At 36.5% G+C, this 15,724-nt stretch overlaps 1 long non-coding RNA gene across 2 annotated transcripts; it reads left to right on the forward strand.

Annotated features, from left to right (window-relative positions):
• The first annotated feature begins 203 nt into the window (after window positions 1-203).
• On the forward strand, window positions 204-10,329 carry LOC132621846 (uncharacterized). Of its 2 annotated transcripts, XR_009575715.1 has the most exons (3): window positions 204-472; window positions 3,726-3,819; window positions 9,211-10,329. It is a non-coding gene; the product is annotated as an uncharacterized LOC132621846 (long non-coding RNA). The 2 variants fall into 2 exon arrangements; XR_009575714.1 differs by lacking the exon at window positions 3,726-3,819.
• Window positions 10,330-15,724: the final 5,395 nt, after the last annotated feature.

The raw sequence follows: 15,724 nt of genomic DNA on the forward strand, positions 1-15,724 counted from the left end.
GTCAAGGGTCTATCGAAACTAACCTCTCTATTTGTCAAGATAGGGATAAGGTCCGCGTATACTGTACCTTCCCGGACCTCATTTTTGGGATTACATTGTGGTATGTTATTGTTGTACATACTGAAAGCTCAGTAAAATATAAAGTAAAAATTAGGATAAAATATCATATTTGTTTAAAGTAAGAATAGTATAGAACACAAAAGGTCAAAACCATGGAAAAGTCTATTTGGTGATTACCAGGTCCAAAACGAATTTGCAAAAGTAGGAAGCAGTGAAGCAGTCTCGCTTTTCTTTGGAAAAACATCAAACAGAAGACAATGATATATACGGAGTGTATATAATGCAAAACCCAAACCCAAAACTTGAAAGAAAAGGAAAAGGAAAAGCAAAAACAAACTTCTCTCTGATAATGGCCAATCACCCATCTCCTCTATTCTTCATTGTTCTCCATTCTTGATCATTCTTTACTCAGGTAATCCTTCCCTCTCATTTTTTACTTAAATATTGTCATCTATCTTCGTTTTAGTCAACTGCTTATTGGATTCGGTATTTAAGAAGATGGTATTTTTTTCTTCTTCTGATTCTTGATCGGACAATGGGTTCATCATATCTGGAATTAGATCTGTTTTGGGTACTTGAAATGATTCCATTTTGGGTTTATATGCATTTTGGAGTATTCAAATGAAAGAAGATACTGTGTTAAGTTTCTGGGTTTAATAGTTTGATCAAGCATTGGAATGTAGTGATTACTTTATTTGTAGGTGCCCATTGAGTAATTTGTATGTGAAGTCTCAGACTGAACTGGTTTATTCCACTGTTCTGCCTTTACTCTATTTGTTACTTTACTTTGTCAATTTATATAAAAATTGGATTGTAGAAACTTTTGATGGTGTATGATTGATTGCATCTCTTGATGCTTCTTCCTAGGAAATTATTTGATCTTCAGCCAAAAAATATAATGAAATGAAGTAGATGTTTAGGGGCCACTTGTTAGGACTCATTGCCACTTATTATACATGTATAAAACTCAACATTCACTTACCCTGTGCGCGCCCAAAGGTTAGCGGCTGCGGGTTCCCTTGTCATCAAAATAAAACTCAACATTCACCAGTACAATTTTTGGTTGTCTCTTTCTCACCCGCATTAAATGTTGTATAAGTTATACACTGTTTTGTATGTTTTTTCCCCTTTAATAACACAAATATTACCTGCATAAGTTATGCAAGAATTCTGTATATTATTTTATACGGGATAGAACGTGGAATAAGAATGTGGGTATTAGTTATGTACATGGATTGAACAATTGAGATGACATGGATATCTCTTGATCTGTATCTTTCTTTTCCTCTATAACATTTTTTAATTTTGTATAGGATAAGGAATTAACATATAACACTTAGTGCAGGTATAAGAAAATGAGTAAAAATAACCTACAATGGAAGCTTATTGCCTTTGGTGAATATGGAGCATCCAAGAAGTTTAACCCAACAAAACTTCTGGAATTTAATTAACTCGAGTATTTTGACACCGCAATAGGAGCGAAGTAATCCACCCTCTTTGGGAAGTTTTAACTCTTTGAGAAAGGATTCTGTCAAACAAAAGAGTAATACTCAGAGCCTAATGATCTGGTACAGTACAAAACAATGTAGGAGTCCTAATTGAATGTAAAGGGTGGAAATAAACGTGCTCGCTGCTATGTCCACGTCCAAGGAATTCCACTTTATTTATATTACTGTATCACTCACACCACATTATCAAGCATCGTTTCGCTAAGCTGAACTACTTTCCATTTTGTAACCATTTAGATTACTGCTCCTTGGTTCTTGTTGATTTTAATGACCTTTCAGATTACTATAACTCCTTAAGTTTCCCTACTTTGAGAGGAAGAAAGACGAGCGTGGTTTTATAGCAATTAAGAGTCCTAACAGGAATTAATAAGGATTGTTATTTAATTACTATGAAGTGTTTTTACATATTTGTACCTTATATTAAAATGATCATGTTATTTTTAAAGGGTAAAAAGGTTGTTCAACATTAGCTATTTTAGTCTATCAACATTTTCTACTTTCAGAGTCTTCCCACTTTTATAATAATATAGATAGATAGATAGATAAGCCTTCCTAGAGCTTGCAGTCTTTTCTTCTTCCACTGGATTCATGACTGTAGCAGTGTACAAATCAATGTCGATATCATCGTTATTAATACAGTTAACAAATCTATTTCAATGGTTCAGCATGCGGGATCCTTTGGGGACTGTCAGACTGTATCCTGTCTTATCTTGGATTCACCCGTCTAGATACAATATTCTTTTCCCTTGCTTCAGTATCAAGATTTTTTAGAGCCTATAAATCCTTTTATTTTTTATGCTGGGCAAGTTCTGTTGCTGCCTACTTTAGAGCCCTATAAATCCTAACTCTGCTTTCACCACCAGTACAAGCTTCTTTGCTGTAATGTTGAAATGAAGTTTGACCTCCTGTATGTATTGGCGTTGTGTAAAGTTAACTGTTGTCACTGCCTTCAGTTTCACCCTTCTCTCCTATATTAGCGAAGCTGTGGACTGGCATTGTGGTGCTGCTGTTCTTTGAAGGATACTCTTTAGCAGTATGTCAAAGGGATGACATCACGACAACCGTTACATTCCGTTTGCCTCCGCTTGTTTTGAATTTTTGCAGTTGAATTCTCTTCCTTACCCATAAGTTATGCAGAATCAGGCAAGTTTCACAAGTCTCAACCCAAATTCTGGCAAAGATTTTCTTTTCATAGTGAACTTATTAGGAGAAAGAAGTTTTTACAATATGCTGGCCATCAAATAAAATACCCAGACCAGAACTTACAAGTGAGAGGTAGTAAATAAATCCATAAATGCAGCTTAATGAAGAATCCCCCTCGAACATCATGATATCAGTATACTCTAGGGAAAGGATTGGGTGAGATTTCTAGCTTCAGTGAAGTTGTAAATACCCATAATTTTTTAATCAACAGGAGAATATCCTGAATTTGGCAGTTCTGCCACTTGCAAGTTGCAACACTAATTTGCTTGCTTGCTATCAAAAAAGAAAAAAGAGTAATTGGCCGTCATTAGAGGGCCTTTTGAATATATCTGAAGAAAGTTCATCTCTAGTGGTTCACCAGAAGGCTTATCTCTAGTGGTTCACCCTTTTAATGTAGTGAAGCGGCATTTAGAAGAATTCAAGAGGCACTTTTGGATTTGTGTACGTTTACTTAAGTTGGAGAATTCCTGTTTATTTCTTGCTCACTAATGATGGTGATCATGGTGATAAGCAGTGGCGGAGCCACACTATGCCAAGGGTGTTCATCCGAACCCCCTCGGCGGAAAAAAATACTGTGTTTACAAGGTTAAAATTATTTTTTATGTATATATAGTAGATGTTGAACCCCCTTAGGTTTCTTCGTATGTTTATTTTTTTATATTTTGAACCCCCTCGGCGGAAATCCTGGCTCCGCCACTGGTGATAAGGATATTATGAATGCTAATATTAGCTGTTCAGAATATATTATGATTTCTTTAGAGAAAGTATTTGGAATAGAATATTTATTCGTAGGTGTGCTACTTCCTTCCTTTTTTTTTTTTTTTGGGTAAATAACAACCTAGGAATTTTTGCTTCATAACTCAACTTCTATGCTGTTGACTTTTTCTTTGTGCCTTTGATGGTAAACTCAACATTCTTGCTGGGAATATTTTCCTTCTGCTTTTGATGATATAGATGAGCAAAATGCTTAGGCCTGACAGGTGGCAGGCTATCTTTGATAAGGATGGGAAGGTACATGGTTTTAGGAATATTATTGATCATATTGGGGGTAAGGTTTCTATTTTGGTGCAAACAGAAAGTTTCTTGTTGTATAAATGATTGGTCGGAGTTTGTAGAGAGTCATATTTTGTAGATTCATTATCTTTTGGTTTATCCCATGTATACGGCCAGTTTGGCCATGTGTATGAATGAAAATACCTTGATAAAAATAAAAAATAAAAAAAATAAAAAGAATAGAGAAAGATTTTAATATCAAATCAATTCATCAGTTTTCATTATTATTGAAGACTTCCCCAATAATAGTATATAACCTATTTATACGATGTTCTGAACAATTTAGTACTAGAAGTCCATCTGAAAATATAGGACTACGTTAAACAACAACAAACAACAACAACAAGCCCAGTATAATTCACCATGTGGAGTCTGGGGAGGGTAAAGTGTACGCAGACCTAACCCCCACCTTGAAAGGTAGGGCGACTGTTTTCGAAAGACCCTCGGCTCAAGAGAGGAAAACAAGACAAAAAGTCAGATAGGACCAAGCATATCGAAAACAATATGAAAACAAGGAATAACAAAAGCGAGAAAGTCATGGTAGAACAGTCCGGAAAGAAAGGAGCATTAACTACTATAGATAAACCCTATCTCTAATTAAAAGAGAGAGATTATCTCTAAAGGGGTGAAAATCATTTTCCCTCTTCAACTTTGCTTTTAAAAATCAAACATCTCCCCTAACTTTAAACAATTGACATTCTCCTTTTTTCTCAATTGAACATTTTACTTACCTATTTTATCCTCTAAGTTATCAACCTTTGTCTTTTTTTGCTTTTTAAATATTATGATATTATGATATTTTCTTTTCTTTTTAATCTATATCAGTTTATCAAAAGCGAAAAGTGCAAAAAAGCTCTAAGGTTAGCTGGGGCTTTAAGCGCAAAGCGCAAATAAAGCGTGAGCTTTAATGAAAAAAGGCGCAATGGTGCAAAATACAAATCTCTATATGTTTAGTCCAAGACTAATAATAATAAGCATGAACAACAAATATATGGACAAAGGAATTGTAAAAATATTACGATAAAGTGAAATATGAATTATCTAATGTCATCCCTTCAAGGGAGGCTCATTGGCAAGGAAAAGTATGTCTTAGAGCCTTGATGATGACACTGAAGCACACATAAAGCGAGGCGAAGCACTCAACATGGTTTGAGCCTCGCTTCAGGGCTTAAGCGCGCCTTTGACAACACTGATCTATATTATGGCTTACCTATTGAACAAACAAATCTTATTTATGGAGTAAAAACGTGAAAAATAGTTTTCAAGCACATAAAATATTGAAATAACAAAATAATTGAGCACAAAAAGATTTAATTAGAACAGCATGTTCGTATCAGTATTTTTTGATAATAACAACCATAACTCAAAAATTTATTCACACAATTGAGAATGAAAGAGAATAAAAGCTTTTAAACATGTATTTTATAACAAATTCCTAACAATTCTGTGTTATATTTTAAATGAATATTAAAATTATGATTTAATTAAAGATATTACAATAATGGATGGCAAAACTCCAAAATCTATATAGGCATCAGGAAAAATATATTAAATTCACTTAATATCAAAATATCAATATAGTGGTAGATTTTTACAAAAAAAAAAAAAAAAAAAAAAAAAAAAAAAAAAAAAAAAAAAACCTTGATAAATGCAAGTAGTATTCTAGTTTCACTTTACATGAACTTAGATTACAATTTCTAATAAGATATAGCCTAACTTTTATTACATATAATATAAAATAAAAATAAATATGGCATGGGCAATTAGTTCAAAATTTATTGAAATGCAAAATAGTAAATAAGATTGATAATGACAAGGGCAAACTAGGCGTTGCATAGGATGGAAGGGGAGAATGTCAATTGTTCAAAGTTGGGGAGGTGTTTGATTTTTAAAGCAAAGTTGGAGGGAAAAATGATTTCTACCCTCTCTGATAAAAATACTTTATTTCTAATTGAAGAGAAAGATGAATAAAAATTATAGTTTGTTTTAATTTGGTTATCATTTTCAAACAAAACTTGATGAGACTGTTTACGCAACATCTAAAGATCTGTAGTAACAAAATGATCATATATTCTTGGTTCCATAACAGTGGTTGATTTTGATCAGTTGTATAAGGCACCTTCTCAGACCACCAATAGAATACGACGAATATATCCCAGCTAATTGTTTTTGGTAAATATTATTAATAGCAAAAGTGGCAATTACAAAACCAAACAGGGCAGAACACCTGTTCCTTAGAAATTTAAAGATAGACTCAAAAACTAACATGAAGGAGTCTAACTACATCAATCTAATATAGACCCTTGAAAAAAATCTGAAAAACAAAACAGACAGTCTCATGTTCATAGAACAATTATCAGACAAAGTAAAGAGCCAAAACCAGTGATAGAGTTGCAACTTCAACTCTCAGGGCAAGGAGTTGAGCTAAAGCAACAGTGGCTGCCATTTCTTCAAGTCCTTGTCTCGAATGTGGATGTGTAGTGCAACTTCTCTGCATATTCTATCAGCTTGGTATTTGCCTTTTTGAAATCTAATCAGGTTTCTTTCCCTCCAAACAACAGCTATAACCATGGCATATATACAACTGATTGTAGCACCCTTTCCAGACTTCCTTTTAGCCCAGCTTGTCACCCATTGTACCTATTCCTGCCAACTCCCAACAGTTCTTTGAATTACCAGCCATGTAAGTAGTCTCTGCTATAAGGCTTTGACAATGTAGCAATCAAAACAAAGATTGTCAAGGGTCTCAACAGCTGAATCACAGAAAACACATGAAGGAGCCTCCTGAATACCAAATTTGAGCAATCTATCAACAGTAGCCAATCTTCTCAGCATTGCCAACCAAACTATGAATCTGTATCTTGGATGTATACTCTGGAGCAATGTAAAATTCTTCCAGGGGGCCTTGGATGTTGTGGGAGCATAGAGACATACACGTTTCAGCATTCTTACATTTAAACTACCTAAAGTCAAGGACAGCAAACAAATAAAGACAGAAAAGGTGACTTTAACATAGACCTAGACTTTTGCATAAACAAGATCTTTTACCAAAATGGATCATAAGACTGAAAACATGAAGCTGCCTCACATTGACCAAATTGAGTAGAACATTTTCAATAGAATATGGAAGTAACTGGAAAGCTAATGCCTTCTAGCTGTCCGCAGCTGCTTTTGGTACTCCGCGGAGCTGCCCAAAGCATAACAGCCCAACAGAAATTCCCAAACTTCTGGCCTTATGGCTGGATCCACACCCTACCATCCGAGAAAAAAGAAATTGTTACAGCGGAGATACCCTCATAACTCATAAGTTTCACGTATATTTAAATTGTCAAATATTACATACTTCTCTTTTGAAAAATTAATCTCTTTAAGCAACCACCTTAAAGAGCCTTGGAGCAGAAGTTGAGAAAAGTGTGTTTTGCAAGTGAAACTCAATGTCAACGTATGTTTTACTCTCTCAAATTGTTTCACCATCTCACTACTTCTCCAAGTATTCCAGAAGCGGCCCAAGAGGATATTTCAGCTATGTTTTTCGGAAGGATGGCCATATATATGGTTTATGCTTCTCTTGTTTATTGTCAACATAGAGTTTAGGTAGGCGTTTGGACATGAATTGAGTGCTATTTAAAAAAAAGAAGGTAGAATTTGAAGTTGAAAACTAGTATTTGAAAGTTGAAGTTGTGTTTGAAAATGCATTTCACTTGAAAAAGAGTTGAGTTGAAGTTTAGTGAGAGGGAAAAAATTCACTTGAAAAGCTGGTCAATTAGAAAAACTCATCTTCAAAACAAGCAAACTAATCATTCTAATTTATAAACAAAACAATGTTTTGGAAAAAGGAAAAAAAAAATCATTTCCAATCTTCTTTTCTTCATTTCTTAATAGGATTTTCCCTGGATTGTTTATTATTCTCAAGAAAGGGAGATATTTTGATGGAACTTTCATGTGTCATATTCGTGATGGAACATTACACATATATATCGCTCGTGTCCAGATCAATTTGTTCGAACCTCGACTAAACTACCATGCAGCTTGTACAATGCATAAACATACGTTACCAAGGTAACCTGCCCACTATAACTGGAACAGATCCACTTAGACCAGGTGCTGTAGTTGGGATTTCGAATTTGGATCTCTAGGTTGTTACTCTCATGCCTCCACCACTAGGCCATCCCCTTGGAGACAATTCAAAATATATAAAACAATGTGTTGGATTTACCAGGTATGTCGTTCCTCTCCTCCCAACCCCCCGAGATTAAACTAGCACATAACCTCGAGCAATAGCCAAACTAGATCTGCCGAAGCAAAAACAAGGAATAATAATTATATCAAATACTGAAAACAATCCAGAGCAGAAGGAGCTTGTAGAAACAGAGAAAACTTCCCCAAAAGTTAACTGCTTGGTCAAAAGTGGTCAAATTTCACGTAACTTGAATGGGCAGTCTCAGAATAAAGAGGTGGACCCACTGAAGAAAGAAACCCGAAGTGGCCGGAAAACTCCGCATGAGCAGTGGCAGAGCTAGGATTTTTACTAAGAGAGTTCAAAAATATAAAGAAGTAAACATACGAAAAAGTCAGGGTTCAACATCTACTATATCCACATAAAAAATAATTTTAACCTTGCATATATATATAAGTTGCTCGGAAATCATTGTATCTGTCCCGAATTTCTCCGTCGATTTTGGTCAGAGTACCCAAAATCAGTTGACCAAATCTGGTACGGATCCCACACCCACATCGTGTCGACACGGGTGCGGCGCCGAAAGCGAAGAGTTCAAGCAACTTAGGTCACTATATATAGTGTAAGGGGGCTCGGATGAACCCTCTTGGCCCAACCTAGGTCCGCCCCTGCGTGTAAGGCGCGTAACACTGGAAATTTGAATCTGGTGGTGGCTTGAGCACGCGTGAGGGAACCTACTGCAGCTGAATTTCTTGGGTAGGGCCGCACGAGGGTTCCGATCCTATTGGTGGTACTGGCACATTACCCCTAGAGAAAGGAAACTCGAAACAGTGGTGGTAGTTGTCGAAAAGTGCTCAGCAATTGATTTTCTCTTATAGATAATTATTTTCTCACTAAATGCTCTGATACCATGTGAGAAATAAGAGAGTTTAAGAGAAAACTCAATTTGGTTATTTCCTCAAGCTGTTGAGGTTTTAAAAGCCAAGTACGCATACTCTAAGAAAAGAAAAAGAATTAAAAAAAATACATAATTATAAGAGTAAATCAAGCTATACTATATAAGATCTAAGAAAATTCTAGAATCTACAATATTCTAACAGTACCTATGCACAAATTTTGATTTATCACATTGTTGCACTCTTTAGAGCCTATTAGTGTTATTCTTGCCATTTGTTTTTTTGATAATATTGGTGTTATTCTTGCCATTAGCTAGGATATATCTACAAAGGGAACTAGGCATGCTTGCCACAAATCAGCAGTTCAAATTCCACCCTAGGTGTAAGAAACTAGGGATGATGCACATCTGCTTTGCTGATAACCTGTTAATGTGTTCTGCAACGCTGATATCCCCTCTATAAAGCTACTCCGGGAGGCTTTCTTCAGATTGTCAGTTGCCTCAGGCTTATAAACTAACATTGACAAGAGTTCAATCTTTATGTCTAGTGTAAATGCTTCTCTTAAAAAGGAAATTCTCAACAGCTTGGGATTCTGGGAAGGATCTCTTCCTTTTAAGTACCTAGGAGTGCCTTTGTCTTCAAAAAAGTTGTCGACTGCTCGGTGTCTACCCTTAGAGACAGCATAACTGAAAGAATCAAGTGTTGGTCTACAACACTATTATCTTATGCTGGCAGGCTCCAACTAATCAAACCTGTGATTTTTGGCATTCAAACATATTCGGCACAGATATTCATCCTGCCTAAGAGGATCATGAAATTGATTAACAACTTATGTAGATCTTTCCTGTGGACTGATGCTGCAGCTATCTCCAGAACAGCACTAGTATCACAGGAGAAAACTTGCCTACCAAAGGCAGTAGGTGGCCAAAATGTTATGAACTTATGTTCCTGGAACAGAGCTGCAACAGTAAAGCAACTATGGGCAGTTGCTGAAAAGAAAGACTGCTTGTGGATTAGATGGGTCCACATTTATTGTTTATTATATCAAGAATTGCTCTGTGGAAACTTGCTCTATTCCAGGTTCTGCTACCTGGGTAGGGAGGAATACTGGAGGCTAGAAAGTTTATCATGCAGGCACCAACTCTTCAGGGAGACTTACAGACTAGATTTGCTGATGCGCTGGCTAACTCACAATTTTCCATTAAGATGTAAGCATGCAAGGCAATTGACAAGCAAATTACTTTGATGAAATTGCCTATTTATTGATGTAGTGGGGAACTCTACACATACAAGAATCAAGATGTATACAAAATTTTGAAATTTTGTTGAAAAAATATGATTCTCTAGAAAGTCTATCAAGTCGTCCAGATACTGTATATGCTCCAAAAATATATTATTATTATTATTATTATTATTATTATTATTATTATTATTATTATTTCTTTTGTATTAAATTATTTTATTAATAATCTGACGGAGGCGTCTTGTGCCCTTTTAAGCGCTTTTCTTTTCCTTTCTTTCCTTATTTTTTACATAAGTGCCAAAGAGACTGCATCCTATGCTATTTTCCTCCACTCTCCTAAAATGTCACCCTACCATTATATCTATGATGGTTGACATAAACATATTCCACATCATGCACCGTAGCCTATATTCTTTGGTGGTTTATGAAATAATCAATTTGACTTTACACATATTTCATATTATGCACCATAGCCTATGTGCTGTTGGACAAAAAAGTGATTAATAATTGGCATCCCTCCTACTTTCTTAGATGAAAAGCATCAGGAGATGTAAATTTTGTGTTGTCACTTTCTCTACCTTTAGGAGGACTCCCATGCTGCTGTCCTCGTAAAGGACAGTTTCTAGGGGTGGGCGTTCGATTGTTCGGTTCGGTTTTTTCAAAGTTCGGTTTCGGTTTTTTTAAAGTGGAAACCGAACACCGCACCGAATTAGTTCGGTTCGGTACGGTGTTTTGAAGTTCGGTTCGGTTTCGATTTTCTAATTCGGTTTTTTGGCATTGGTTAAGCAATAGTGTGATTTACCATCTTAATTTATATATCTGTTTGAAGTTCCTAGGCTTGCATATGACTTAAATATCTGCTGTACATCTGTCCTTATGAAAACATAGTTAAGGCTCCATAGTTCTTCCAATTAAAAACCTAGGATATAAGGTGAAGAGGTTCATGGTAATACTAGAGGATTGCAGAAATTTGTTTCATCCTTCGTTCCTTCAACTCCTGTTTGTGCTGAATATGCTACGTTATGTGTTATTTATTTACTTTGGATGGAGTGTGATGCACGTTTCATTCTGCATCTAACTTTTACATGGACTAGTTAGTTACAATTGGCAATAGTGCATGCTTAGACACTCAATATTGATGTGCAATGGCTGTGGTATTAGGTGGAGCTAGTGAATGGACTAACACGGGCTACTTTTCTAATAGATAGTACCTATATGCACAGACCCTTGGCACCAGAAAAACCAAGTTGATTGTATATCTATATGGGGTTTCACGTTTTTTTTTTTTTTAAAACCTGTAGTGCTAGCTGAATTTTGATGCATGTTTCTATTTGCCTTCAACTCCTTGACGAAGCTGTAATCTTCCTAATTTCTTCAAACATACTTAAATTATAACTAACTAGTAGCAGCCACCACCACCAGCAGCAGCCCGTAACGGCAGCCGGCAGCCAGCAACCAGCAGCTGCAGCAGCCAGCACCAGCAGCAGATTATATCTGTGACGATAGGAGTGGACTGAGACGATATCTGTTGTGATTCATGGAAGTAATGATATTGATATAAAAAAAAATTATATTAAATTTTCGGTTAAACCGAAAAACCGAAAAATCGAAAATTCGAAACCGAACACCGAACCGAACACCGAATTTGCTATTTAAAAAAACCGGAACCGAACCGAAACACCGAAAACCGAAAAACCGAATTCATTCGGTTCGGTTTTTCAGTTTTCGGTTTTCGGTATTTATGCCCACCCCTAACAGTTTCCTCGTTTAGTGATCCATAATGATGCTAGTGGAATGCCTTTGATCTCCCTTTCTTTTAAAGTTATCCCTACGTTTTAGGACCAATAATATCCTCCGTCTTGTTCCTTACAAATCTAAGCGACTACTGCTGCCTGCTGACGAGAGATTCTAAATATTTTTGGAAAGGCTTCACATAAAGGAACATCACTGCAGCATCTCAATCATCGAAACTACTTCTAGGTCTATTGACTATTTGTAATCCAACATTCCTATAAAAGTCCTCTCATACTCTTTGTACTCCTTGATATACCTACTTTGTATTGCAAGTGATCGGATTGGTCCTCTGATAGCAACTAGAACTAGAGAACATGAAAAATAGAACATAAAAGGTAATTTATTGGCAATATATTGTGCAAGAATTTTTAAGACAATTACACAAAATAAAGCTGTCTGTATGAGAGGACAAGACTCCAAAATTCAATAGTTTCAAACGTGGAATTACATATCCCAAATAACTAATCCTATTTACATATTTATAGAAAACACAATAGGATAAAATTTACACCACAACTAGAAACTATGAGCAGTAAACTGCTGGAGCAATTCAAGGAAGCAGTTTGTTGCATAACATGGTTAACGGTTCCCTTTGATGTGTGCTCAAAAAATTGCAGTTGTACTTCATTAAGACTCTTTAATTCTTTATCCTCTCGTCGATATTTTCTTCGAACTTTTCGGAGAATTCATCAACACAATGATGATAATCTTTCCGTTTCTTGCTATCCACTTATCCATCATAATGAAACGTCCAAACTTGTTCCATTGTACTTTTTATTCCTCAACAATGTCGTTCGTGTTACACCTCGGAACTTTGGGTTGCTGAGCGGTGAAGGGACTAACGTAAGTTAAGGTGAACATGATGTCCCTACAAGTAAGAAGGGATACTTAATAATTCTATTTAAGATTCCAAAGAAGTTAAAGGCAAGAGAGAAAAGTTCGTCAAATGAAACTCCAACGCAGTTCTGCAAAAGGGGGTTCGACGGTCGTTCTTTGTACCGTCGGACGAGTCGACGCTTCGTCGATTGTGCCGTAGAGTTGAGCTAGAACGAAGACCATTCGACGAACAGGTTGACGCTCCGTCGATCAGTTCGACGGACCGTTCTTCTCACCGTAGAATGAAAGGAAACGACAGATTTCTCACTAGAAATTTAACGACTTCGACGACCAGATCGACACTCCGTCGATCCAATCGATGCTCCATCGATCGTACCGTACATCTCGGTCGGGACTGATTTCATGATTTAATATAAGGACCCTCCCTCATTTTTATTTCATTTCATTTTCATTCTCCAGACACCAAAGAAACCTCTAGAACTTTCTCCATTATTCATCCACAAGAATTCAAAGGAAAACCATGGGAAACTACACCAAATTCATGAAATCAAGTGTATGAAACTCATTAAAAGTTCATCTAAGCCAAGAAAACTCAATGGGTCATGAATGTGTGAATAGTGTCATTGTTGAATAGTGATTGGGGATGAATCATGAATGTTGGTATGTTGTGATTGTGAATATGTTATAAATGACATTTAGACCATGTAATAAGTATTATATATGAGAAAACGCGATCACGAGTTATAATCATAATTGTGGAGAAATCAAAGAGAAATGGTGAATTATGGTAAGTGTAGATAAATGATGATTGTTGTTTCTATATTATGAATGTTGTTATTAATGTTTGGGAGTTGATATAGAATGTGGGAAAAGTAGTATAAACAAAGGAAGTGCTGCCCAATTTTCCCTAGAAATGATAAAATGTTCTCATAGCCGACTAACTAATGTTAATGCGATTCCTCTTGAAGGTAGAAACGTGAGCACCAAAGGAAACCAAGCGAACGATAGATTAGTTAAGCGCAAAAGATATGTGAGGCTAGTACTTTCTTTCTATGGCATGAATCCTATAGTATGACTTTCCTTCCTCTCCATGAATCTCTTAAGTTCCAAAAAATACGAGCCTATGCTCATAAATAGCTACATAAGGTAATGAGTTAAAGTATAGAAGTTCTAGATGTTCATGATATGATGTTCCTAAAACGTCAATGATGTCATTTATTGCTTACACTCACCTCATATACTACTCCCTTCAAGGTGAGGCAGGATGTTAATTAGTGCTCCATAAGGAAATCGGGGGATCACGACCTTACGTCACCCCGATAAAGCATAGTTTTCCTTGAGTCTTTATGCATGCACTATGATGAGAATATTATGACGATGATATAACACCGCGCCTATATGGCCGGGCAGTCACCGCTAAGGCGGGCAGCGTATACACCATGGCCAGATGGCATGGGCAGACACCACTAGTGGGCGGCATGAGATGATACCCCAGACGCGGGAGGCATGGACGCAGGCTAATGATTATTATGCCGATCCGATATGGACGGGCAGCTTATATATTTATGCATCTATGACATGATGATGATTATGAGTAAGCCAGCATGCATCATATCCTTTATATTTGACGGTCAGATACAGATGCTCCTTATTGATGCTTCCTTTATTTCATTGACGTAATATCATTGTTTATGCCTCTCATACTCAGTACAATGTTCGTACTGACGTCCATTTTCTTTGGACGTTGTGTTCATGCCCACAGGTAGACAGGGAGGAGAGCTTGATCCAGATTCGTAGTAGCTGTCAGCTGATTGGAGAGCACTCCATTATTTCGGAGGTGCTTATGGTTATTCTTTTATGTACATGTATGTTTTGGGCACGACGGGGTCCTGTCCCGTCCATATGTCTAGTACTCTAGTAGAGGCTCGTAGATACGCAGTGTGGGTGGTATGGTCTTACGAGGTTGCTACCATGTATATATATCCATATATTATTTCAATGACCAAAAGGCTTGTGCATATAAAAGCATTTATATTCCCGAATGAAAGATGATTTCTTATAACTTGAGTATAATTTTGATAAAAGAACGTTTAATGAGCATGATAAGTAGTAGGATGAGTGGTGTTCGGTGGTTAGCCCCGAGTACCCGTCACGGCCCCTAGCCGAGTCGTGATAGTTCGTCTCTTTGAACCTCTTTTTTAAGTTAAGGAATTCTAACTTCTTGATAGGTGAGGACCTCATTCCCGGACCATGTTGGCCTACAACCTCAATGAAAACATAAAAGCTATCCGCATAATTAACAGAATTGAAAGGAAGCCCAACATCATACATCTATCGTGCAAACTTTGTAGCTGCACGATCCATCAAAGTCTTCTAGGTCACTTCTTATTAACTTTATTCTCTAGATCCAAAATTGTTGTACACTTTGAGTCTTATTGTGAGGCATCCGAGTAATTCTCGGATAAGACGTTGGTTAGCCTAAAATGCCGTCGTCACTCAAGTGCCAGGGAGGGCCGTAGGAGCAGGACACGGTTGATGATCCAGTCCCCAAGACCACATAGAAAAAAGGGTAGTCACTTAAGATACTAGAGAAACAGGTTAATTAGAATTAAGAAAGATCCACAGTAAACACTAACTACTTAACAGTATAGGAACATGTAAGGATTATAACAGGATTTTGACGGAACCCTAGGATAGTATGAGAACTTAGCCACTCATACTTGGCTCTGATACAATGTAAAACTGGATCTTACGGCTAAATAGTAAAGTAATAAAAATGCGGAATTTAAAGAAAATACTTACAAGAATTGAAGCTTTTATTCAAAACATGAGAAAGCAAACATGGGAAATATTTTACAAAGGGAATGGAGAAGGCTAGTTGAAAGTAGGGAGTGATTTTCGAATGCCTTAGAAGTTACATCTTGAGAGTCTTTTATAGACCTCTGAAATAATT

The sequence above is a fragment of the Lycium barbarum genome, chromosome 12 (assembly GCF_019175385.1).
Source record: "Lycium barbarum isolate Lr01 chromosome 12, ASM1917538v2, whole genome shotgun sequence".
Taxonomy (NCBI): Eukaryota; Viridiplantae; Streptophyta; class Magnoliopsida; order Solanales; family Solanaceae; genus Lycium; species Lycium barbarum.